Source organism: Equus quagga, chromosome 17 (genome assembly GCF_021613505.1).
Source record: "Equus quagga isolate Etosha38 chromosome 17, UCLA_HA_Equagga_1.0, whole genome shotgun sequence".
Lineage (NCBI taxonomy): Eukaryota > Metazoa > Chordata > Mammalia > Perissodactyla > Equidae > Equus > Equus quagga.
In genome coordinates this window covers 10,543,298-10,568,635 of record NC_060283.1, presented here as the reverse complement: position 1 = coordinate 10,568,635, position 25,338 = coordinate 10,543,298, and the positions used below count along the sequence as shown (strand labels likewise).

Below are 25,338 nucleotides of genomic sequence, written 5' to 3'. Positions count from 1 at the left end.
ATGCTGTGCAACCCGGGGCAGGTTCTCTCCCCTCTCTGTGCTTCTATTTCCTTATCTGTACAAGGGTGGGATTGGAGTTCACGATTACCAAGGGTTCATCCACAAATATTAATTGAGCCCCTGCTCCAGCCACCAGCCTAGGTCTGGGGACACAGAAGACAGACCCGTCCCCCGCCCTCCTGGAGTTGAGTCTAGTGAGGAAGACAGACCCTGGTGAGCAATCACAAGGACGTGATGTGCTGTGGGGTTGAAGTATGGGCAGCTACAGAGACCCCTCCAGCTGACAGATTCAACCCCGCGTTGAGGACTGGGCTCCTAGAATAAAAGAATCAGCTCAAAGAACGACCTGCTTTCTGCCTGACCTTTTCCCCGGAACCCCGAGGAGCTCCCCCAGTCCTCCAGATGCCGTCGCCTGTGGTCAGTACACAGGGGGCACAGGGATCCAGAAGAGGGTCTTCCAGCCCTGCTTTCCTGATGAGCCTGGGGATAGACAGAAACAGTCATTCTCTGAAACCGAAGCTCCTGAGAATCAACCAGCAAGGGCCGAGAGAGCCGAGGGCAGGGCGGGCCCTGGCAGAACGGTTTGCAAAAGGGCAGCTCTTCCAGTGGGCGAAGGCGGAACTAACACGACTCAGCAGGGAAGATGCGGGCCCTGCTGGCTCAGGGGTTCTCGGCCTTGGCTGCATGCTGGATGCACCAGGGGGCTTTCTGAACTCCTGATGCCTGAGTCTAAGATTCTGCTGTAACGGGCCTGGGGTGCAGCCTGGGCCTGGGCAAATGATCCCATGTACTAAGCTGAGAACCAGCGACCCGGCAGAAGGCTGGGGTCTGCTCAGAGGCCAAGGAGGGGGACTCAAGGAGGCCAAAGAGGTCAGAGGGTGGCCAGCTCTGTCCAAGGGATGAACAGGCTGCGTTCTGGACAGCCTGGGGACTCGGGTCCCCAGAAAGGCCTGCTTGGTAGTGAAGCAGAGGTTGATCCCCACTCTCTCACTGCAGTCCTACCCTCCTCCCCCGGATTGCCAGATAAAATACAGGATGCTCGTGGGCCAGCCCCGGTGGCCTAGTGGTTAAGTTCAGTGCGCTCCGCTTTGGCACCTGGGGTTTGGTTGCCGGGCACAGACCTACACCACTCGTCTGTCAGTGGCATGCTGCACCAGCAGCTCACATACAGAAAGAGGAAGATTGACAGTGGATGTCAGCTCAGGGCAAATCTTCCTCAGCGAAAAAAACAAACAAACCCAAAAACCAAAAAAAAAAAAACCCCAGGATGCTCAGTTAAATTTGAATTTCGGATGAACGACAATAACTCTTTAGTATAAGTATGTCTTGTGCAATATTTGAGATGTACTTATACTAAAAAATTATCTGTTGTTCATCGGAAATTCAAATTTAATTGCGTGTCCTGTTTTGTTTTTTCTTTTTTGCTAAATCTGGCAACCCTACCCCACCCCACCACCGAGCTAGGAGTCAAGAACGCCAGTTTCAGGTCTGATTCTAAGATGTCGGGGAGCCTTGGGCAACTCACCACCCCTCTCCGAGTCTTGGTCACCTCAAGACTCATAAAACCCCTCCCACCTCAGGGGGCTGGCTGACAGTTTCCAAGGCAGTAAACATGAGTCACAGGTCCCTGGAAAGCCATCGAAGACAGGGCTTTCTCACTACGAGAGCGGCATTTCCCTCCTGTGGGTTTGATCCACATGAACAGTTTTCAAGAGTCTTCTCGCCCTGGGGATGCTGGGTGAGCAGGAGAAATGAGACTGAAGCTGCAGGCAGAACCTGGGCCATGGGGATCTCCAGGGTGGCAGTTTCTTTCTCTCCGTCTGTCCTCGTAGCTTCTTCCTTCCTCCTCCTTCCTCCTCTCCGCACTCTCTCTGACATCCTCGCTGCCCCCAGACGACAACTCCCCCTCCCTATCCAACAGAAACAGTTCATTCACCATGGAGCAGGCAGCTGCTGCGGGCCGTACTCTGTGCCAGGCACTAAGCACTGAGGACAAAGTGGTGGCCCAGCCCCTGCCACATGGAGCTTCTAGTCTGGGGCAAACTCAACTGCTTAAATGAATACGGCATGGCAAACCTTGATAAGTGCCCCAAAGGAAAGGGACAGGGTGCTTGGGGAGCACGTCAGCACCAGGGAACCCGACCTCGAGGAAGCATCCTGGGAAGTGATCGCTGAAGAGTGGGGGAGGGGCGGGCCATCCCCGCAGAGAGTCTTTGAGGAAGAGCTTGGCTGGAGCGTGGAGGGCAGAGCAGAGAGTGGCCTGAGATGCGGGTGGACATGTGGGCGGGCCAGACACGGTGGATGGCGGAGACCATGAGAAGAGTTTGAGTCTTCAGTCCGTCCTTTGACCCAGCAATTGCACTCCTAGGCATCCGCCTGTATTAGCTTCCTAGGGCTCCTGTAACATATTGCCAGACACTTGGTGGCTTAAGACAACACAAATCTATTATCTTATAGTTCTAAAGGTCAGAAGTCCAAAACGGGTCTCACTGGACTAAAATCAAGGTGATAGCAGGGCTGTGTTCCCTCTGGACTCTCTAGGAGATGACCCATTTCCTTGCCTTTCCCAGCTTCTTGAGGCTACCTGCGTTCCTTGGCTCATCTTCAAAGCCAGCAGTGGCTGGTCGAGTCTTTCTCAAGCTGCCATCTCTCTGGTTCTCTCACTCGGCTTCCTTCTTCTGCTGATAAGGAGTTGGGTGATTACATTGGGTCCACCGGCTAATCCAGGATAATCTCCCCATCTCAAGGTCAGTTGATTAGCAACATTAATTCCACCTGCAACCTTAATGCCCCTTTGCCATGTAATCTAACATATTCAAGGTTCTGGGGAATAGGACATGGACGTCATTGGGGGACCATTATTCTGCCTACTATACTACCCAAGAGATCTAAGTGCAATATTCACCAAAAGACTTGTACCAGAATATTCTTAGAAGCCTTGTTCATTAGAGCCCCAAACTGGAAAAGGCCACGTATCCATCAATAGCAGAATAGACAAACAAATCATGGTATGTTCATCTAATGAAATATTACACAGCAATAAAAAAGAACGAACTGCTGATACACACAATAACATAAATGAATCTCACAGACATAATGTTGAGCAAAAGAAGGCAGACACAAAAGAGCACATACTCTATGATTCTATTACTAGAAAGTTCAGGAAAAACCTATCTATGGCATAGAAGTCCGAATACTGGTTACTTTGGGGAGGAGGTATTGACCAGAGAAGGGCAGAGAAGTGGAAATGTTCTGTATCTTCATCTGGGTGTGGTCACAGGTATATACATATGTGGCAGTTCACCAAGCTGTATGCTTTACTATATATGTCATACCTAAAAAGATTGGAGTCTGTATTTTAAGAGGAATGAGAAACCACAGCAGGGTTTTAAGGAGTGACACAATGTAATCTGATATTCATTTATAAAAGGTCACACTATCCGTGGAGTGGAAAGCAGATGAGAAGTGAGAGCAGTTAGGAACCTGTTGCAGTTGCCTTGAAGAGAGACAAAAGGTGATACCAGCGGAAATGGATACAAGTGGATAGTTTTAAAGATATTTAGGAGGAGGAATCAATAGGACATGATTGAAGTGATAGGTGGATGGATAGATGGATGGATGTGTGGATGAGTGGATAAGTGGGTGGACAGATGGCTGGATGGATGGACGGCTGGATGGCTGGATATGTGGATGAGTGGAAGGATGGATGGATGTGTGGATGAGTGGAAGGATGGCTGGATGTGTGGATGAGTGGAAGGATGGACGGATGTGTGGATGTGTGGATGAGTGCTTGGATGGATGGATGTGTGGATGAGTTGGCAGATAGATGGCTGGCTGGCTGGATGGATGGATGTGTGGATGGGTGAGTGAGTGGATAGAGGAGAGGGTGGATTGATGAAGGAGGGGATGACTAGGTAGTTGGGTAATGGACAGACTGGGTGGAGGGATGGGTGAGTGGATGGACAGGTGGGTGAAGAGCCAGGTGGGAGTATGATTGGGTGGGTGAATGGGTGGATGGATGAACACCCTCAAGAGGACAGACTCTCTGCTCTTGTTACTGGTGTCCAGAAAGCGCAGATGAATCACGCTAGTCAGTAAGCACGCAGGCTTTCCCCTGAGACATCTGTGTTTACACTCCCGCAACTCCCCATCGCCCCAAGGAGAAAAACTAGTTACTACAATGCCCATCAGAGAGCAGACACTTACAAATAGGCTGGTTTAATGAGATGCAAGGATCCCCTAATCCTTTGGGCATTACAGCGAAAGTGTTGGTGATACTACAGTGAATGGAGGATAAGGCAGGAATGGAAAAACCTCCCAAAACTTCCCCTTGGAAGCCATCAGTCCTTTCTCCCCTCTCTATCATCATGACCACCCAAACAACCATCACTGTCACCTCCTCCAGCATCTCCTCCATCACCATCCCCTTTATCACATAGATTTGTTGAGACCCTGACTGCAAATTGTGTTTACTCAGGTAAAAGGTATGGGCTTGTAGGCTCCCCTCTGGTGGGAGGGAACAACTTGCCTCTTGCACAGGACCTGAGCACGTCCCAGTGGTGGCTGATCTCTGGGTGGTCCAGCTCCCACTTCCAGGCTATTTGCTCTGTGACCCATTCCTGTATCTTGTAGCAGGAGGGACAAGAAGGCAGGGAGAGCAACAGTTTTCAGAGGGAAGAAGGGCTGAAATCCCACTAGGAGATGCCCCGAATGATCCAGAGCTGACTCCAGGCACCCCAAACCCCAATTCACATGCATTTCCTAGACCTCGCAACTGGCTAATTTCTCTCCCTGTGGGAGTCTGACAGCTCAGCCTCCAGAGCTTTGCTCCCGGCCTCCCCAGGCAGGCTGAGTTTGTGCTATTTGGGTAAACAACATTCCCCTTGGTTGTCAGATGCAGACTTATTTACCTGGTGGCAGGACTGAGCCATTCCTTCCCACCCACCCCGTCACGGGTACCAGGACTCAGGGTGGGAGCTGGCACCCTACAACACTCAGGGATGGGGGACCTAGCACCTGGCGGTAGACAACGATCCCACATCGGCTACTGGGAAAGTCACATTCACTATTCCACTCAGGGGTCTCTGGGCTTTTGCATCTGGGAACAAGCTTGGCTAAAGGCACCATGACCCAGAGCTGTGATTTCATTTGTCATCCTATATCCTGCATCCAAGCTAAAATATAGTCATCAGATCTCCCAGGGCCATGAGCAGATACTTTATACTTTAAAATCCTGCATGCTTTGAATTCCCCCAACCTTAAGCCAGAGGGCCATGCTGGCTCTCCCTCCCTCAGGCTGTGAGGCAAGGTGGTCACTCAGTCCCTGGGACCACCGGGCAATGTCATGAGGGGGTTGGTGCCCAGCCCAGGAATTCTGCAGTTGTCTTTCTGCAGGCACCTCTATCCTGAAGCAATCACTGGCCAAGCCATCTCGTTCTGCAGCTGCTGGAAGCCGAGAGTCTGGGCCAGGGCACAGCTGTGCCAGCTGTCGGAGACAGATTGCGCTCCGAAGCTCGGCTGTGACTCACATTCCAGTACAGGGGAAATGCGCAAAAGTTATACACTGTCTTTGGGGGTGCCAAAAATCATCTTGGTTTCGTCTTGCAAGATGTTCAGCTTGCAGAGTGTGGGGCAGACGGAGGAAGGGGGTGGGGAGGAGGCGAGGGGAGCAGATCTGTCTCCAGTCGACTCTGCCTGTCACACACCCTCCATCGCTCTAATAACAACACTCAGCATTTAATCAGCCCCTTTGTGGAAGCAGACGATGTCACGCTCATTAATTAGTTAATCCACACAGCCCCCCTGGGAGGAGGAGCTATGTTATTATCCCCACTGGGACCCAGAGGGAAACTGAGGCCAGAGTGGGAATTTGGCACCGAACTGAGGGAGCACAGCCGGGCAGCTGGAGCAGGACCAGTCTATGGCTTGTCGCCCATTCTGGTGCCCTCACTCCTGTCCTCCTCCCCAGCTCCAGTCTGCCCACAACGCTGGTGGCTGTCTGCAAAGACACCTGGCCAAACTCTGTCGGAATCGGGCCTGAAGGCACTCAGAGGGCAGGGCAAGCAGAGCATAGAGGGGAGAGGATGCAGCCTGGCAGCTGGACCAGGTCAGGCCCCCAGGGAACATGTGCTCTGAACCAGACCCCTGTTATGGTACCTTTCTTCCAAAGGATCTTGGAACGAGGGGCGAATGGTGACCCTCACCATCATCAAAATATCTGCTGTCTGCTTCCGGTTCAGGCAACTCCGGGATTTCAGGGTCTGGTGGTTTTGGAACTGAAAGGAGGGATGTTTCCAACAGGAGACACAATAATGGTTGCACTGAATTAGAAACCGAGACTGCCACCTGGCCATTTGGGGATCTTCATCACACACACACACACACACACACACACACACACAGGGTCCCCATGGAGGACCTCCTACATCATCGTGCCCAGTAGTAAGTTTAGATGCAAGCCTGCTGTGAAGCTTTACAGCCAGGATCAGGCCCTCAAGGATAAAGACTCAGGTCAGGCCACCAGGCAAAAAATCCTGACGGAATGAGATGCAGGCAGGAGGCAAGTGGAACGCGGAATAAGGAATCGGAGGCAGGAAATCATAAACACGTTTTAGGAGTTTGCAGTCAGTTGCAAAAATAAAGACTGCAGCCTCCACCTGTGTTTTCTTGTTGGTTACTAGAGTTGCTGAAGATGAAATGACCCCTCCCCTCTTTTCTTTTTCAATAGGAGTGATGACAATTAAAAAACATTTTTCAGGGGCCGGCTCAGTGGTGCAGCGGTTAAGTGTGCACATTCCACTTTGGCAGCCTGGGGTTCACTGGTTCAGATCCTGGGTGCAGACATGGCACCGCTGGCACGCCATGCTGTGGTAGGCATCCCGCATATAAAGTAGAGGAAGATGGGCATGGATGTTAGCTCAGGGCCAGTCTTCCTCAGCAAAAAGAGGAGGATTGGCAGCAGTTAGCTCAAGGCTAATCTTCCTCAAAAAAAAAATAAGTGAAAAATAAATAAAAACGTTTTCCATATCTTTCCTCTTCCTTTCTTTCAGTATTTATAATAGCAGTGCTTCTCAAACTTTAATGTGCTTTCAGATCTCGGGGATCTTGTTAACCTGCCGAGATTGTTGGGTCTGGGATTCTGCATTTCTAATAAGCTCCTGGATGGTGCAGCCAATGCTGCCCTTTGAGTAGCAAAAGTACAAAGGACATGGGGCCGGCCCGTGGTACAGCGGTTAAGTTCACATGCTCTGCTTTGGCGCCCTGGGGTTCGCTGGTTTGGATCCTGGGTGTGGACCTATGCACCGCTTATCAAGCCATGCTGTGGCAGGTGTCCCACATATAAAGTAGAGGAAGATGGGCACGGATGCTAGCTGAGGGCCAATCTTCCTCAGCAAAAAAAGAGGAGGATTGGCAGCAGATGTTAGCTCAGGGCTAATCTTCCTAAAAAATAAAAAAAGTACAAAGGACACGTTGTTAGGGGGTTAAATATACCCTTTAATTCAGTTGTTTAAGTCCCCAGATGCCATCACCATAGAACTTGAGGAGAAGTGTGGACATCACCTTGAAGATGCTCGACTTGGATCTGGAGCATGACATCAGGTCTGAAGGTGGGCGACCACGGAATATTGGAACTTGTCTGGTGAGCACAACTTTGGATGAATGGAAGGAGGATGTGTGTGTTTGTGTGTGTGTGAATTTGCATGCACATGGCAGCACCAGGGTGGAATGTAGCTACTGTGGTTGACCATGGCCCAAGCTGGACCAATAAGATTCTTTCTTCTGGGAATCTAGAACTTTGAACCAAGAGACATTAAGTTTAGAAGTTTTGGTTCTAATTAATTGCAGTGATCTAGAAAGAAAGTCCCTAAACTGCTACTGCTACAGTCAGTCCTTACAGCCTCCTTGATCCCTGCCCTTCCAGAGGCTGGGAGGGTTCATCTTCTTGAATCCCCTTGAGTCATCCTACCGTTGGTCCCCTCTCCATTTTCTTTTCTCTTCCCTAGCTGGAGTTTGCCTTCAAAATAACTGCAAATAATCCAGAACTCCTTCCAGAGGTAGCTGCCACCTGCTTCAACAGAGGGGAAGGCTGCTCTGGACTCAGAGGCTCACTTGAAACCCAAATGTCCAGGTAATTTTCGGGCCGAGACCCCGCCTCAGTCCCCCTTACACACAGCTCCTTAGGCTGCACCATGGCTCCTAGTTGCACCAAGCTGCTGCTGCCTGCCCTGTTTCCCTGGGATGACCACAGGGCCCAGGAAACATTTTAGAGGCACTCTCCTCCTCCGAAAAACACACCGTCCCTTTTTGCCTCTGACCTTTGAGAGCCAGGGGATCATCCAGTCCTCCAGACCCAACCCCCTCTCCCAAGGCTGGCTTAAGTGCACCTTCTAACGGCGCTGTCAGCCCTCTCTGCTGAGCTCCTACTACACCACAAGCACCCTGCATCGTGAAGGTCTAGTTCCCTGGAGACTGAGCTCCTTGAGGGTGGAGTCTGGGTTCCTCTGCTCTTTGTGCCCCCCCCCCCCAACACCCGCAGTGCCCAGCAGCAGGCCCCGGAGTTGCACCTTGTATGAACGGGCGTGTGTGAAGCGGAACAGGAGGGGCGCTTTTCTTCATTTCCCCAGGAATTCAAAACGGACCAAGTGCCCTTTGGATGCCAGGCACGCTGCTGGGCACTGCGGGCGTTGGGGATGGGGGAGGACACAGATGATGAAACACTCTGACCCCTCAAGGCGCGCTGGGTCACCCCGAGGAGGTACAACCCGTCCCTCTCTTTCCTCCCCCCAAATGAACCAGTTCTCCAGTGATCCTCCTTGCTTTTTTGCCTCTCCCACGCTAAACCCGGTCACGCGGGGCCTGAAGGAGGGGGACCCAGGCGCTCCCTTCCCCGCACGCAGCGCGGCGGGTCCTGCCCCGCTCCCGGCCGCCCCCGGAGCCCCCGCGGCGGCAGTAGCCCGGCGCCCACCGCCCCCACGCGGGGCCCGCGCCCTCGGGAGGCTCCGCTCCTCCGGCCTCGGCGCCGCTCCCCTCCCTGGCACCAGGGGGCGCTGCCGCCCCACGGCCGTCGCCATGGTCACCGCTGGCGGCGGTGTGAGGTTTACGTAAAGGACGCAGCGTCCCCCGGGGGGCGGAGGCGGCCTTCACGCCGGCGCCGGCGCCCTGCGGAAGCGGCGTTAGTGAATCGGGGCCTTGGGGAGCCCAGGATGGAGGTGGCGGTCGCGGCGGCGGCGGCGGCGGGCCGAGCCCTGCGGCGGGCGGGAGGTAAGGGGGGCGGCGGGCGCGGCGGGCTGGGCAGGGGCTGGGCAGGGGCCGGGGAGCGCGGTGGCCGGCCCGACGTGTCCGCGGGCGGAGGTGCGGCTGCCACGCGCGCCCGTGGCAGGTGTGGGATCCGTGCAGCCCCAGGCGCCGCGGTGGGGATGGTGACACCCGTGGCACGGACGTGGGTAGCGTGGGTCTGGCACAGGCAATGTGGTTTTCCTGGCACGGGTGGCAGAAGACTCACCCCCACCTTGGCGTGGTGGTGGCCACCCAGGTATGAGGCTGGTGCAGCCGTCTATGCAAGTAGGTGATGGGCTCAGCGCTAGACCCGTTCGGGGTGGCGGTGGACACATGGTGTCCCTGGCATGGGTGTGAGAAAGTGCTGCCGTTGCTGGGGTATTGGAGGGGTCTGGCCTTGGCACGGTCTGGAGTGATGGATGGTGTCCCTGGCATGGGTGTGAGAAAGTGCTGCCGTTGCTGGGGTATTGGAGGGGTCTGGCCTTGGCACGGTCTGGAGTGATGGCACGGGGGGCTTGAAGAATTGGTGTCCTCAGCATGGCAGGAGTTCTTAGCGTGGCCGTGAGAAATGGACTTGGCACAGCCTGGCCCTGTGAGGGGAGAATCCATGGCCTTGAGACCTGGTGGAGGGGAAGAGTAGAGCCCCATCCTCCCATTCTGGTGATGAGGAGGGGCATTGCCTCTGTTGTGGGGCCCACCTTTAGTGCTTATGGGGTACACTGGACCAAGGAGGGCAGAAGGCTGGGAGAAGGTTGGCATCCTTCATGTGTTAAAAAGAGACGCCAGAAGTTGCTTCTTCAAGAGGACCCTGATGGTGGCCCAGATAGAGAAAGCTGTCCAGGTACCAGCTTTGTCCTGGGCTCGTGAATTCACCCAGCTTTGGGCAAGGAGGAGGGGACGGATGGTTCTCAGGGGTGATCACCATCCCTGAACATGTGTCACGAGAATGTGCTGGGCTGAGATTGACCGGTGTCAGCAGGCCAGGAGCGGCGTGGTGCACCAGCTTTCTGTAGTCGCCAGGCCCTGCCTGTTCTTTGGGTTGTTGGTTCCCTCTGGAGTGCCTGGGAGTTGCCTCTCTTCTTGGATGCTTGGAAGCCTTTGGGTCCAGAGGACCATTTGGGGGATGCTGAAAAGATAAGTCTGCAGCCATGGGGAGTGTGCTGGATTGTGTCTGCCCTCACCAGTCCTTTGAGAAGCTTTGGGTGAGGGTCTCACTCAGCATCACCTGGTGTTCCACTCCACAGAGGGGCAATTTACAGACCCCTCCGGAGAAGTCTTGGGATATGGGGGAAATCTTTAGGTGTTTGTGGATCTCCTGGGTAAGTGGATTCGAGGGTGGAAGAATAAATGGGGTGAGCTTGGGTTGAGTCCGGAAAGACAGTGTTGAGGGTACGGGAGACCAGGGTGGCACGTGACAGCTCATTTGCCAAGGTGGGTGCTTAGAGGTGCTGCTGAGCTTCCTTAAAGCCGGAGTGTCGTCCGGTGCATTTGGAGCCAGAAAACTTGAATTCCGGTCTCGGCTGTGTGACCTTGAGCAGGTGACTTTACCTGTCAGAGCCACATCACCAGGTGGTTGTAGAGGATGGAGGGGGACGGGGCACCCTTTGGTGGAAACCCTTTGTCAACAGTGAAAGGCTGTGCAAAGGTCGGGGATTCTTGTCAGGTGAAGAGACCACAGAGGGAGGTGATAGGAAATGGAGGCATGGAATGTGACAGGGGAGGAAGGCAGCCGGAAGGTCGAGGGCCTGTCACCGAGAATTAGAGGCCCTGAGCGTAAAGGCTCCTGGGGGGGGGGGGGGGGATCTGTGGACACTGTGAGTCAGCTGCTGAGCTGGAACCAGGCCCCAGGTCTCCCGAGGACGGTCCCCAGCATGGCGGCAGCGGCTGTGGAGTCCTGTAGGAGTGGCCCAAGCAAGAGGATGCCCTTCGCTCGGGCTGCAGACCTGCCTGGTGGTCCTGGTGGGTCTGGGAGGTGTCTGTGGCTGACAGATCTGGGGTACCTGTGTGGGAGGGAGACTTGGAAGTGTGTATTTTCTCTTGAGAATTTCCTCTGGCTCCGGGTTCTGAGGATGGGGGCGGGGAACTGCCGCGTCAGCGTTTTTGAGGCTGTGCCCTGAGGACAGAGAAGTGGGTCAGGCCCCCCAGGGTGGACGCGGGGCTGGGTGGTCCTGCGAGGCAGGTTGAGGCTGGATGGCAGGAGGCTAGGGGTGGTGGGGGATGCCCTCGGACACATGGGGCAAGGAGAAAGGGTGATGGGCACCCTCAGAGGGGTCCTCCCAGGGCAGACAGGTGTGGCACAAATTCCCCAGGACATCTCTCCCCAGCGGGAGCCCACTTCCATCTGAAGGGCCTTCCCAGGTGAGGAAGATGAGGGTAGCTGCATATTGCATTTCTTTCTGCCACCAGGGGCCGAATTCCTGACAATGGGCTGCAGAGTCTGAATTACAGACCCCCATGGCTAGGAGGCTTCACACTGGAAGGCCCGTTTCTCGATCATTCCATGTGACAGTCTGCTTCAGCCAGCAACCCATTTCACAAGCTTGCTCCCCAAGACAGAAAGTTTTTGCCTGTGTCCAGGCTGCACTGTCCAGCTATGTGGGTAGAAGGAGGACCCGACCCTGCCAGGCTGGCGAGCTGACATTTCCGTGCCAAGGGACTCTCTCTGCCCAGTGGCTGTCGCCTGGACACTGCCTGGCATTGCCAGTGCTTCCTTGGCCATTGGTCCCCAGGTCGTCCGAGGGGCGCCTGAGGCGCGCCTGAGGCCTGTCCCGCAGTCCCTTTCTCTGCCTCTCAGGGAGTCGCCGGCACTTCAGCTCTTGCCTGCAGAGCTCTTTGAAGTGCAAGTGTGTTAGGAGGAAGCCTCAGGCCTCCCTGTTGTGAATATTCAGCATGCCCCGTCTCCTCAGCTCACCCTGCACACCTCCTCCTGTTTGTTCTGATTTGAGGCTCAGCCTTATGGTTTTGGGTTCCAGGAGTCCTTTGCAGCCACCCCTTGCCATCTGCTTGGGTGGTTGGGATTCTGCCCAGCAGAGCTGGGGGGCAGGTGGGGCACATCGGACAGGCCGAGAGGGGGAGGTGGCCTCTGTTCCCCAAAAGCAGAGCTCAGGCTTTTTCCGAGTCCTCAGGGCTTGGGAGCCCAGCCAGATCACCACCCCTCATCGGCGTCGTGCACAGACGCTGATTTTGAGCAGATTCCAGCTGGGGCAGAGGGAGGAACGTAGGAGTGGACATCAAGGGCAAGCAGCTCCCTGGAGTTGAGATGTTTTCAACCCCGCTCCTCTGTCCTCTTCCCATTTCTCTGTCCACGTTTCTCCGAAAGTTGCTTAAGTCAGCGCCTGGCAACCTTTCCTCCCTCAGCAGCCTCATAAATCATGATGCCCGGCTGCTCTGCTTCAGGGTGCCAGGGAGTCGAGCATCTCTGGACCGAGGATTCTGGACCAGAGCTGAGAGCACTAGGCCAGCCGGCCACGGTTGAAGGCACAGCCTGTCGGTGGAAGCCACTCCTACCCCAGCCCCTCTCCCCGGGACCAGAGGGGGCCTCGATTTAATCACCTGTGGGCCCAGCGCTCCACCTGAGTTCAGTGTCTCCCTGGAATAGCCTCGCATCACGCTCTAGTGGACTGGGTAAGTAGCGCTGGGGGAAGTTTCACTGAGCGTGTGGTCAGAGAGAGATAAATCTCTCAGAACCGCGGAGCCCAGGACATCGCGGGATGTGGTTACCTTCCCGGCAGGCAGGCCTGAAAACTGTTTCTCTCCATTTTCTTTTTTCCTCTCTGAGACTGGCTCTGGCTGGCCCAGATTTCTCTGGGGTGGACGGGGGCCTGTGTGTGTGCAGGCGAGGGAGACCCAGGAACCTTACCCATGGGGACTTCTTGGCCACCGAGGAAGGAGTCCACGGAGGTGACATGGAGGGGAGCGTTGTGGCCACGGGTGAAGGTGTTTGGTGGGGATGCCCAAGTCCTCCCCAGGCTCTGGGTTGGGATGCGCAGGGGTGGGGCTGTTACTGCCGCAGGGCTGCCCAGGGATGGCACGTGTGTGAAGCCGCGTGTGCCCGTATCGTTTCTGTGGGAAGTGAGGGCTGAGGGGGTGTGGAGCGCCTGGCGGTGTGGGAACTTGTGGGCTTCTGTGTCTGGCTGGCCTGGTGTCAGTGGGTGTGTGGAGCTGGGCGTTGCTGGGATCCTCAAAGCAGGAGAGAACAGGGGGAGCAGGGGGGCGGCGGCCTTTTAGCCCCGGGAGGGTGGGAGTGGGGTTTCACATCTCCTGTTGAGCTTCTTACGAGAGGAGCCTCTGTTTGCTCAGTATTCCTTAGAAGGAAGCCCAGGGTGGAGCTGTGCCTCTCGAAGGCCCGCATGCCTGCTTCCATGCTCTCCCCAAGCCCACCGGGCAGTCAGCTGGGCACAGTCCACCCGGTGACAGAAGAGAGCATTATAGCCCACGGGCCTTACAACACTGGAGTCATGCAGACCCAGATTTGAATCCTGGTACCTTTCTACACCTCAGTTTCCTCATCCATAAGATGGGGACACTGAGACCCCCCCCCCCCAACCAGGGTGGTTGTAAGAATTCCACGACCTACAGTGCCTGGCACACAGAGCGAGCACCCTCAGCGAATGTTGTTGCTCTGGCAATCGAAACCTTTTCCACAGAAAAGCGGTTCCATCATGATCTGCATACATTAGCACCAGGCAAGATGTCATAGGTCCTGTCCCCCTTCTTGACAAGGAGAAGTCAGCTCCACCCGCCCCTTCGCATGGATGGAATCTTGCCAATCTGTCAACAGAATCATACACAAGATAACGTCTCAGCCCCTGGGGAACGTTTCCACACGAAGTCAGTGGATAGTTATTTCTCGCACACCCACTGAGGGGTGGGGTTCGTGAGGCCGGTGAAGATGGATTGGCCATACCAGAGCCTGTGAGGTGGAGAGTCTGCCCTCGAAGTGTTCACAGTCTATTGAGAAGCTGGGAGATGGAGACACAGGTCGAGGCTGGAGGTTCAGGAGGTGGATGCCCCCAGAGTCAAAGGAGAGAGTGACTCAAACCAGGGAGGTCACGGGAGAGGTGGGTGGCGATGACCTTTGACCAGGGCAACCTAGCTCATGAGGAAACGGCAGCAACGGGGGCTGTGGCTGGGGAAGCGGGTTGCTGAGTGTAGGTTTGTGGTCTGGCTTGAGTGTAGGCCAGGTAATGAAAAATGTTGTTGAAAAGTGAGTTGGAGCTGGGTCCCCGAGAGCCACGACTGTAGGGCTGGAAGTTGGGTCTGTGGGAAACAGGGACCGTCGCTGAAGTGTTCTGAGTGAAGGTGGGGGGGCTGGTGCCCTCCCGGGAAGAGGCGTCTGGCGGCAGGTCCCGGGGGTTCTTGGGGACAGGAGTGGGGAGGCCAGCTGGGGGCCAGGGCAGTATCCAGGTGTGGAGGGTCTGAACCAGGGCAGTGGCCGCCCTGAGGAGAGGAGGGGGAGACCAGCCTGATTGTTGATGGAGGGGAGGCGGAAGCCCTGAGATTTGTCAGTTTGGTCTGTAAGAGGTGGGCCCGGAATCCAAGCAGGGCCTCCGAGTCCCAGCCTGGGGTGTGTTCCCCACCCTTGACTTTTAGCTGCTTGGACGCTGGTAGGTTCCCGGTCAGGAGTGGGAGGCCTTCCAGGATCCCCACAAGGCCGTTCTCATCCACCAGGGCCCACTGAGGGGCGTCCAGCGTGCCTAGCACGCGCTTCCTGGCGTTTGATCATTTTCTCACCAAATTACCCCTTGAAATTTTGCCTGCCTGAGTTCAGCCCAGGAGGTTACTATTCTGGGAAGTTTCATCAAAACCCTTTCAGCGTGTGAGAGTTCTCTGAGCTGGGGGAGGCAAACAGGGCCTGTCTTCACCTGTGTTTCGGGAGCTGCTCCTAAGAACCAGTTCCTGCACCTGGAGATGCTCCCGGCTGCAGAGCCTGTGCCGGGCTCGGGGAGGGTGGGCGAGGCTGTGTAAGGTGAGGCAGGGCGCACTCTAATTCATCCCAAAGAGGCCTGTCGTTGCTCTCCTGGAGCCATTTAATTAATTTATGATTGATGTTCCTGGACTTCCTTGAGGTTAATTTATTATTGATGCCCCTTCATTATGTACAGTCTACCCTGCACCTCCCGCTGGGCAGGCTGGGGGTGGGGGGGGCCTGGGGGAGCTCTGTGGGGCTGCACCTCTGTCCCCCCCCTCCAGCCCCGACCCTGGGGACAGAGCCCTGCCCTTGGCTTTCAGGTTTGGAGGTCGGGGAAGGCCCCAGGGTGTCTGTCTCCGGTAGACTTTGCTCAGCCACAAAATAACAGTAATAGTAACAATAGTTTCCATTTTGTGAATGCCGAGTAAGGATACCCAGCGCAGAATACAGGAGGGTCAACTGCAGTCCAAATATTTTAAATGGAAAGTTCCAGAAAGAAACTATTCATAAGTTTTAAATCGCACGCCGTCCTGAGTAGCGTGATGAAATCTCTTGCCGTCCAGCTCCTTGCCCGGGACATGAATCATCCCTTTGTCTGGCGCACCCGCCATGCATGCTTCCCGCGTGTCAGTCACTTAGTGGCCATCGTGGTTATCGGATCAACTGTCGTGGTATCGCAGTACGTGTGTTCAAGTCACCTTTATTTTATTTAATAATGGTCCCAAAGTGCACGAGCAGTGATGGTGGCTGTGGGATATGCAGAAGAGAAGTTATTGTTGTCCATCTCTTACCGTGCCTAGTTTGTGAATTAGACTTTATCATAGGTGTGTACGTGTAGGAAAAAGCAGAGTCTGTATAGGGTTCAGTACTGTCTGTGGTTTCAGGCATCCGCTGGGGGTCTTGGAATGTACCCCTGCAGAGGAGGGGCCGCTGTTGTGGAGGATCTCATGTACTCCTTGTAGCACGTCCTGCCTCTACTCCCCCATCCCTCCAACCCCTGTCTTACAGGAGGCTTAGAGAGGTCGAGTTACCTGCCCAAGGACGCACAGCAAGTAGGTGGGAGCCAGGGTTTGACTCTTCCCTCTCCTCTGTAAGCTTTACCTCTCCTTCAGGCCCTGCACAGCCCATCTCTCCCACCACGCCTTTCTTAATCTCCACTGAACTCCAGGGCTGTCCTGTCTAGCATGAGGGGGCGCGGCCTTGGTGCCCCCTGAGAGCGTGTGTGTTCCTAAATGTCCCTGGCTTGTTCCCCTCGCTAATCCATATCCTCATCGAAGACTAGCAATAATGGCAAAATCGCACTTAGTGAGCACAGATGCCATGCGAGCTAATTCATGCGTTAGCTCGCTTAATCCTCATAACCACGCGGAGAGGCAGGACGTATTGCCCATTTTGTAGATGAGGTTTAGAAACATGCTCGAGGCCCTCAGCACATAGACGGCAGGGCCAGGATCTGGACCCCAGCAGCCTTGAGGTGCATGCTCCTCGTCCGCTTCTCGCTCTAATTCCCATCTCTCTCCATCTCCTGGGGCCTGTGTGCGTATCAGATATCTGTGTATTCATCCTGCAGGCTCATCCCCTTTCGCCCGTCTGGCCTGAGTGTTCACATGCATCGGCCCTCCCCCCTTTGCCCTGGGGACCAGGAGCACCCACTCACTCGGGGTGGGTGATTTTAGGGAGACAGCGAGGCATGTGGAGGGTGCCGAGCCCAGATTTTGCCCCTGGCTCTGCTGGGCAACTTCAGATGAGTCACGCAGCCTGTCTCAGCCTCAGTTGCCCCGTTGGTGTAATAGCAGCAATGATATTTATTCTCTCTCCTTCACTGGCTGGCCCTGTGCTCAAAGGCGATGCTGATGGGAAAGACGCTGTGCTAATCAGGGGTTGGATTTGCTTGTGCGTGAGATTCAAGAGGCGGCTTGAAGGCCAGGAGTGCTTGAGGCCAGGCATGTAAACCCAGGCCAGGGCATCTGCACCCACTCCCTGAGCTACCGAGTGGGCTAGTGAATTCCATGGCTTGCCAGCTGGTGAGGACCTGCTCGAGGACCCTCTTTGGCCAAGAGCTGGGCAAGAGGTCCCTAAACGGGCTGCCAGGCCCCTGTCTGGTGTCCTGGTTGGCTGACCCGTGCCTGGGTCCTTGGAGGCTGTCCCTCCGGCTCTGGGGCCTTGGGTTGTGTGCATGTGCCAGGGGCCCGCCTGGGGTTCTGGGCTCCCCCCAACCTCATCTCCCACGCTCCTGGGCAGCCTAACTAGGTCGATTCAGGCTGCGTTTGGTGAGGAAGGAGCATAGCTCGCCAAGCAGCCACTGGGACCTCCCCTCACCCCTCAAAATATGCGAAAAGCCTGGTGAAGAGGTGAACTCTGCGTCTGTTCCGGAAAGCGGTGAGACTGTCAGCCTCGCCGTGGCAGGGTTCCCAGGGCGTTGGCTCGGAATCCTCTGCCTTCTCATCAGCTTCACTCTGAGCACGTTTCAGCACCCGGCTGGGCCTGGGCAGCTCGACGCGTGCTGCTGGGGCTCCCCCCGGGCCCCGAAGAGGAGGTCAGAGGCCCCGGGCTGTGGGTAGGGGCGAGGCACGCTTGGCATTGCCGTTGGAAAGCCGTGGCCGGGCTGCTGTTCAGTGACGGTTTGTTTCACTTCCCGAGTTTCCGCCTCCTGCAGGCGGGGATTACGTCAGGCTCCGGGGGCCTGCCCTTTAGCCAGCTCCCCCTTCATCCAGGCTCCTGGACTGCCGTGGGATGGCTGCCCCGCTGCGGTTTTGTGGCAGCCTCCAGAATCTCGGGGCAGCCCAGTGCCCCGCGGCCGAGGGGACTGTCCTGGCCGGTCTCGGCTGCAGGGGCCCTCATCCCCAATGCGCTTGCTCCCAGTGAGCACCTCCCCACCTCCTCTACTCAGGACTGCCTGGTCTCCAGGACGCTGCCCCCATTTGTTCCTTTGATCACTCCCTTCTGATTCATTCTCTCTCTTCAAATTCAGCACAGCATAGGCCTGCAAGCACGGACTTTAGCCTAAAGACGGAGCTTCATCTGAGTCCACTGCTGCTTGGGCAAGTCACTTAACCTCTCTGAGCCTCAGTTTCCTCATCTCTAAGATGGGGGATCTAATGGGATATGGCTCCCTGGGCTGCTGTCGGCATCAAATGAGACACCACCTTGGAAGTTCTGCCATGCCCAAGAACATCGGAGGTTCTCTATAAACGTTACCTACTATTGTTAATTATCGGGATTTCTCTCGACTGTTCTCTGTCTGCCAGGCGGGTGCTAAGATGAGAGGACGCTTCCTTTTCTGAGGCAGCGGCTCCTCTGCAGCCAGGCAACCCAGCGCCACTCCTGCAACGCAGGCTGGACCCTTGGGCTTCCTCCACTCCCCTCCGGCTTCCGGGCCACTTCTTAGAGCTGGCAGTGTCCCACCATCCCTCTGGCATCTTACCCTTTTCCCGCCCTACACCCCACCCAGGCTGGCCCCAGCCCCCCGTTCCTTTTGGTTCCTCTCCTGTGTTGGTTTCCTTCCCTTTGGTGCCTCTTCCATCCAGCTGCCTTTTCTTTGTCCACCTTTTCCTCTCCTGAGGCCGTCGGGGGAAGCCATTGTCTTTCCTCAGAGACTGTCTGACCCTCCCGTGCCAGGCGGCGGCCCCTCGGCCCCTCCAGCTCCCCTTGGCTATGGGAAGGTGGCCTATGCATCAGACTGTGCATCCTGAGAGTAGGGGTCAACACTTGGCCTCACAGCCAAGAACACTGGCAACCTTGACAAATCCAGAGCCGTGTTTCGTCCTCTCCAGCCCTTGGGAGCCTGTTGGTTGGGGCAGCGTCTCCGGTAACTGGAAAAGGAGGCCAGTGCTTCTAAGGGGAGCTGGGCTGGGGGCCATGGTGAACCCTGCCTGTGGAGCCACAGAGCCCCAACTGAGGCTGGAGGTTCCAGTCCTGGCGAATCCTCCTCGGTTCCAAGGACATGCAGACAGGGAGGGCCAGAGTCAACGCCAGCGTCCCAGAGCCAGAAAACCTGCCGCACCTGGAGTCTCTTTCCTCCTGGGAAGTCAAGGAAGTTTTCTCAAGAGGTTGTTTCACTTTCATACCTTTGGAAAGAACTTGCTCATCCTCGGACACCTTCCCTGGGACGGGGCCAGACTGTGGAGCAGAGAACAGCTTTGCCACTTGTCATCTCCCGTCCACCCGTTCATTCAAGGACATTTAACAAGTACCTACTATAGCTAAGCCTTGTGCCTGGAGCTGGGAATCAGAGAAAAGTTACCACTTGGTCCTTAGGGAGCTCCTCACTTAGAGACTGACACATAACAGACAGACAGTACAAATGTAACAACAGCACAAATGTAACAACAGCAAACACCTCCGGGGAGTCAGTCCCCTCTGCCCGCCCTGCTCTCATGCTGGATGCGGCATAATTCGTCAAAACCTAGTGGCTGGGCTCCTTTGCTTGGCGCTCGCCTGGCTCTGTGCTCAGGGCGGTGCCCACCCGCCCTAGGAGGGAGGCCCATGGATTTTCCAGCAGAGGCACCGGTCAGGGGCCTCAGCTTCCTTGGAGAATTGAAGGAACCTGCTAGAGGCCATATATTTGCAGCTGGCAGAATGGGACTCAGACCGCCGTCTGGCCCCTGCTCCTTCTTGCCCCCACCCCAACTGGCATCGGGTCTGAGGACCCTGTGAGCCACGGGAAGAACCGGTTGCTACAAAGGAGGGCCGCCTTTGGCCACCCTGTTGCTGAGTGGACCAGCCTGCCCCGCTCCCAGGAAGCCCTTGCCCTTCCCCGTGTGGAGGCCGTCGTGGCTCGTGGCCACCTCCTCCGACCCCGCACCTCACCCGCCTCGGCAGGCGGCATCCAGGCGCACACAGGATTGTTCCTCTCGCCCCACGTGCCCCCTGCCAGTAATGTTGAACACTTGGAGATTGTTCTCCTTGCTGCCTGCCTGCTCTGCCATGCAGTTTAATCAACAGGCTCATGGAGGGCCCCTGTTCTCCGGAGCCGCCTTCTCCATTTCTTGGCCCCTTTAGAGAGCCTGGCCCCCCTCCCTTCCCCAGGTGAACCCCATTCAGCGGGCTTCCGGTAGTGGGAACTAAGCCGGGCGCCCAGCCCACCACCTGCTCAGTACTTTATAAAAGTTTAACCTTAATGGTGTAATGAACTCCCATCATAAAGCCGCTGGAGCGATGCAGCCTGGGACGTATAAATTATAGGAGCCCTCTGAAGTTGTAATTGGAAATGGCAGCCACTGGAAGGTTGAAAGGGGCCGGCCCCATTGGGCTGAGCACAGCTATTCTGTGCTTCCTTTCAAGAGGCACACAGATCTGAGTCTGGCTGTGAAAAAAAGAATGTCCTCGGACCAAACCGAGCTCCTGGTTCCTCCGCCCCACTTCCCACTTCCTGCCCCCGACCGCGTCTGCAGAGCCTGCCGGCTTTGGAGGCAGGACCCCCACTCTGGCTCCGTGCCACAGACGGAGGGGGCTGGGAGGGAACGGACATGGGCGTGGACACGGCAGACAGGGTAGGCGCCAGGTCCCCCGTTTCCCAGGGAGAGTGTCAGAGCAGTCGGCCTGACGTCCCCCGGTCTCCGAGGTCCCGTCTGTAAGGTGCAGAGTTCGAGCCTCCCAGCCGAGCGGTGGTGGGGATTGAACCGGAAGCCATGGGGGCTTTGGGATGCGGGGTTAGGAGTTCAGGCTCTGGAGCTGGACTGGCTGGTTCCGTGTCACAGCTGCTGCTGGTGGCACTTGTGAGGCCTTGGCCAAGTCATTGAACCTCTCAGCTGCAGTTTCCACCTGTAAACTCAGGGTATCACCGACCTATCTCTGAGGCGTCTTAGGAGGATGACGTGGGATGATGCTCATCAGGGCTCAGTATAGGGCTTCTTTCATGGCCACACAGATCCCTGGGGAGCTTCCAGTGCAGATTCCCATGGAGGCTGGATGGGGCCTCACATCAGCTCCTGTGAGCAGGTGGCCCACAGACCACAGCTTGGGTGGCCAGGGCACAGTGTCTGCCCCACGGGCAGTGCCTACTAGTGCTGGCTCTGATTACCCATCTAGGCAAAGTGCCTGTCACCTGCACCCACCTGGCATCTGCACACAGGGCCCATGTGGCTTTAGCTCAGTGCTCCTGAGTGTGGATCATGAGCCAGAACAGCCTCACCTGGGATCAGGTTAGAAATGCAGAATTTCAGTGCCCCCCCCTCTGGCCCCATCAGCATCTCTGGGAGTGGAGCCCTGGAATCTGCGGTTCATCCTGCTCTGGGTGCTTCTGCTCCCTCCAGTAGGAGAAGCCCTGGTGGGGCGCGTCCTCTAGAGCAGGGCTTCTCCAAGTGCAGGATGGGTAAGCCCAGCCTCCAAATCTCCTGGGCTTGGCCATGGTGGGGCTTGCTCAAATATAGTATCCTGGGTCCTACCTCAGACCAACCGATTCAGAATTGCTGGGTGGGGCCAGGGAATCTGCATTTATCATGTCCTCACTGGGCGTTCCAGTTTGAGAGTCACTGGGACTCTCTCACCGAGCCTGAGCGCTATGGAGAAGGGCAAGACCCGCCCCCCACCCCCCACCCCCCACCCTGTGTACAAGGCTTTGCCTCTGCTGGGGACAGAGAGCACTAGACGGGGGGTCGGGAGCCCCAGGCTCCAGCGTGGTCCCGCCTGCATCCCGGAGTTGCTTGGCCTCGGGCTCAGCCATGGGGACTTTGTCACAGCGAGAGGAGGGAACAGCCTAATGGCCTCCAGTAGGGAATTGGTCGAATAAACTCACGTACGCCGTGTACATGGACTTCTCTACCATAATGAGAAGATTGGGAAAAAGGTTTAACAAAGAGAAATGTTCACCTTCTCCAGCTCAGTGAAAAAAAGCGATAGATACAGAATGATCTTATACTTGGACGGAGGAAAAAGAAAGACTAGACAGATGTTAATAGTTAATAATTTTCCTATTGGGATCATGAGCGATTTCTATTTTCTTTCTCTCTTTTTTGTTTCTATTAGAGAGAATGTATTTTGCAATAAGAAGAAAAAAGTAGGTGTAGATAAGCTTGTCTGGTCCAGGGGCCTCAAGCCACAGGTGTCAGTGGCAGCCCAGACTCCCAGGACGGTCCTCCTCCTGTTCGACCTACCCACTGGGTGACTTTCACCATGGTCCCCCCCACCTCCGGCTGCGTCTGGTGGTCCCCAGTCCTGCGCACTGTTTCTTTAATGTTTTTACTTCCTCTCTGCTTTGAGTCTCCAGTGGTGATGGCAAGAGCATTTCCTCCACTTTGCACAAGAGGAAAGAGCAGGGAGGGGAGAGCCAAGGGGTGGGAAGCCCCCCAGCTCGCAAGCGTCTGGAGGAGAGTTGAGTTTTCATCAGGGTGTCACCTGGATGCCTGAACCTGAGTTCAGAGTCTGGGCACAGGGATGTGCTCAGGAAGTAATGGTTGAATGAATGAGGGTTGGAATACAGCCAAGGAGAGGACGAGAACTAGTGCTGTGTGACCTGGGGCACATCAGCTTACCTCTCTGAGCTTAGAGTCTTCATCTCTAAGGTTCAGGGGGTTGGGGAGGCTTGAACTCTGATTCTCCCAGGGCCCTTCCGGCTCTAATCTCTGGGGAGTCACATGCCTCCCGACTCCTGCCCCCTTGCCTAGTTTCTAAGCAATTTGTGCTGTCCAAGAATACCCCACCTGTCTGTCCCAGCTGCCCAGTGAGTGTGTGTAGAAGCCGCTGCTCAGGGCAGGGCCCTCCAGGCAGAGACGAAGGGAGGAGCAGGAGGAAGGGAGACCCGTGGTGCTGGAAAGGAGAGTCAGCCACCGACCCATAGCAGAGGGCACACAGGCACCTGCACATTCCTGGATCTGACATTTGCCTGCCGCAAACGCTTTGTCGCCTTCGCACTGCCTGTGGTCAGGCGTCCGCTTTTCATCTTCTCCAGACCAGAGCTGCCTTTATCCCAGGGCCCCCTGCCCGGCTTTGCCGGCCGAGTCCCCGTTACTGTCAGGCCGCAGCAGCCCCTGAGCCTCCTGCCCTTGGAGCCGTTCCTTTCCGTTGAGTGGTTTCGCGGGGAGGAAAGGTGGGGGAAATCCATTCAGGCCATTTGTTTTAAAGACATTTAAGTAAACCCGTGGGGTTTGTGTGGTCACATCTTTTCAGTCTTCTTTCAAAGAAATGGATGGGTTTCTGGGTCTCTCTCACCACCAGCTTCCGTGCCTGGGAACTGCAAGAGGCCCACTCTTCAGGAGGAAGCGTGGAGAGGGAAAGATCAAAGCTGAGGGGCTGGGGCAACCTGAACTTGAGCTTCTGTCTCCCCCGCCTGTGGAGGGGCTCTGGGTACCTGCCCAGGTAACAACAAGCCTCTGTCTGCCTATGGTGCCGAGGAATCAGCCCCACATGCCCTCTGTGCACTCACAAGCATGTTTTTCTGGCTCAGGGAGCCTGCAGGAACCAGCTTTGCCAGCAACCCAGAGGCTGGAGTTGGGAGCTAATGGTGGTGCTCAGCACAGAGCCTTGAGAGGGCAGAGGTGAGGGCATCAGGCCTCTGTGCTGGCTGGGATCCAGCCCATGCACAAGGTACATCCTTCTCAGGGATTCTGGGGGGCTTTTGTGTATAGGCGAGAGGAGGGGAGAGAAGAGCAAGCGAGCCTGGCTTTCCCCCTCTTTCTGCCTGGTGGTGAACTCCTGCTCAGCCGTCAGCACCCTCCAGGAAGCCTTCTCTGTCTGCCTCGGGCTGAGCCGCTGTCCCTGCTGTGGGGCCTCCCCCCCAGCATCGTAGCTCCATCCTCACTGGCCTGCATGTGGGTTTCCTTGTCGTTCTGCACTATGAGCTCCTCAAGGATGGGGCTTGTCATCTTCGTGTTCATATCTCCGGCAGCTCCTTCTGGAGGTCCCGTCCAGTGCGTCGGAAGCCTCGGCTGGAACTCCCAGGCCCTGGCTCTGCTCTCCCCCTGCTCTGGTCTTGGAGCCCACGCAAGGCAGTGAGTGGGGCATGCTCAGAACATCACCCTCTCCTCGCTCTCCTCGCCTATGCCTAGAAGAAGGTGGCCCTCCCTGGGCAGGTGTCAGGCTGGAAGGGAATGGAGAGATGGGGTGGGTGGCGTTCAACTGTGAGACACTGGCCAGAATGTCCAGGGAGACAGACCCAGCTGGCAGTTGCCTCCAGCAGGATCTTGCAGGTCCTCTCCCCTGTGACCTTAGGGAGCCGACAGCAGTGAGGCGGCCGCTAACACCAACCGGTCTGGCAGGTTTATGGGGACCTTGCCAGGTTTCTTGAGGGAGAGGAGGTCCTGCCGGAGCAGGCTTTGTGCCTGTCCTCTCTGTTCTTCCCTTTTGAGGCCGTCCTGTCCTGGCCTTGTCCTCCTCTTTGCCCCTCCTCTTGGGGAGGGCCTTGACCCTCCCCTTCCTCGGGTCCAGGGCAGCATGGAGGTGGGGCCCGAACAAGAAGCAGAGGCCAGGGCCCCACAGGAATGTGGGGTGTCCACGACCCCTACCCTGTGAAACTCTGGGTGTACTGAGGCCCCTGGGAAGCAGGATACCGAGTTGCTGGGGTCACAGGCACCAGGCAGGGGCTGGCAGGGCCCGTGGTGACCCTTCTTCCACTTCCTCCCTCACTGACGTGCCAAGAAGTGAGGGACCAGAGGCCTGAAGAGGCCGCAGAGCGAAGCCTGGGACGGCTCCTTCCTGCCTCCACCGCCGGGCTCCCCTCTCAGGGAGCAGGAAATGGGGGTGGGAGAGCCCGGGCGTTCCTCTCACCCTCTGCCAGGAGGGGCTGGGCGCCCCACTCCGTAGGTGTCAGCGGAACTGTCACCCAGCGGCGGGCGCCGGGGCTGGGATTTCCCTGGCTGACTCACCCCGGCCTGGCTGTGCCTCAGCCCAGGCAGGAGTCGTTTGTGAAGGTGTCTGGGTAGCGACAGCAACTCACGTGGAGGGGGTCCCAGGAACCGGGAGTGGGGGCCGAGGGGTCCTGTGGCCGGCTATAGGCAGGTCCCCCAGGTCAGATCCCCTGGCTGCCTTCCCCCCATGCCTGGGAGACCGCACGCCCCACTCCCCATCCAGCACAGCGCCCCCACTTCCCAGCACAGGAGGAGCAGCGAGGCATCGAGGGTCCTGAACACAGCGGGGCTGCTCCCTGCCTCCCTAAAAGATTCCCCCCAAGGGCGAAAGGCCTTCCCTTCCTGTCCTCTGCCAGGAGAGGCAGAGAA

The 25,338-nt window shown here is 56.5% G+C and overlaps 1 protein-coding gene across 1 annotated transcript in view; it reads left to right on the top strand.

Moving 5' to 3' along the window:
- Positions 1–9,146: 9,146 nt before the first annotated feature.
- DAGLA (diacylglycerol lipase alpha) overlaps positions 9,147–25,338 on the top strand; it is a 63,235-nt gene continuing 47,043 nt past the window's right edge. Inside the window, exon 1 of the mRNA XM_046644907.1 lies at positions 9,147–9,261. The gene's annotated coding sequence lies outside the window, so the exon portion shown is untranslated. The remainder of the gene's footprint in view (positions 9,262–25,338) is intronic.